The 903-nt window shown below is 38.8% G+C and overlaps 1 non-coding gene across 1 annotated transcript; it reads left to right on the top strand.

The window, feature by feature from the left end:
- The first annotated feature begins 300 nt into the window (after window positions 1–300).
- On the top strand, window positions 301–407 carry LOC123460455. Its single transcript, XR_006637015.1, has one exon. It is a non-coding gene; the product is annotated as a U6 spliceosomal RNA (small nuclear RNA).
- The last annotated feature ends 496 nt before the right edge of the window (window positions 408–903 follow it).

Here is a 903-nt window from a genome sequence, read left to right as displayed (position 1 = left end):
TCTTACCCTCCCATAAAGAAAAAGGGCCAATCTGTTGGGTTGCCTCAAAAAAAAATTTTAAAGCATAAAAGAAAAGAAAAGGAAAACGCTATATGTAGTAGCGCATGCCTGTAATCTCATCACTAAGGAAACAGAGGCAGGAAGATGCTGACAATTCAAGACCAACTTAGCATCAGAGTGAGCTCCAGGCAAGACAGAGTTCCATAGCAAAAGCCTGTCTCAAAATAATACGTAAATATGTAAATAAATAAGCTCTAGGAAAATAAAAATATCAATCATCCTACCTAAAGACCTGCTTCTGTGCTCACTGCAGCAGCACGTACACTAAAACTGGAATAATGCAGAGAAGATTGGTGCAGCCCCTGTGCAAGGATGATGTGCAAGTTCGTGAAGTGTTCCATTTTTTTATTACAATGGCATATATGTACAGCAGTTGTCAAAAAAAAATCTTTTAAAAAGGAATTGCATGGGTCTTGGAGAGTCAAACCGGGATCCTTTGTCTTTGCAGGCGAACACCTTAACAGCTAAGCCATCTCTCCAGCCCTAGATTATTTTTATGATTCTGTAAATACTTTGTTGTATTGGTTTTTGGGCTTACCTTAAAAAAAAAAAAAAAAAGGAATTGCTAGCCAGGCGTGGTGGCAAATGCCTTTAATCCCAACACTTGGTAGACAGAGGCAGGAGGATTGCCGAGAGTTTGAGGCAACCCTGAAACTACATAATGAATTCCAGGTCAGCCTGGGCTAGAGTGAGACCCTACCTCAAAAAAAGGGAAGGGGAAGGATTGCTTCTGTCATACCCTTATTTTTTAACTTGAATGCAGTTAGTATAATTCTATTTCATTTTACTGCACCATATAAATGAGGCTTATTATGCTTTCTCAAGCCTTTTTAGTTTATTGAT

This window comes from Jaculus jaculus, chromosome 4 (assembly GCF_020740685.1).
Source record: "Jaculus jaculus isolate mJacJac1 chromosome 4, mJacJac1.mat.Y.cur, whole genome shotgun sequence".
Classification (NCBI taxonomy): domain Eukaryota; kingdom Metazoa; phylum Chordata; class Mammalia; order Rodentia; family Dipodidae; genus Jaculus; species Jaculus jaculus.
The sequence above is the reverse complement of the archived record's forward strand: the minus strand, read 5'-3'. Positions and strand labels throughout refer to the sequence as shown.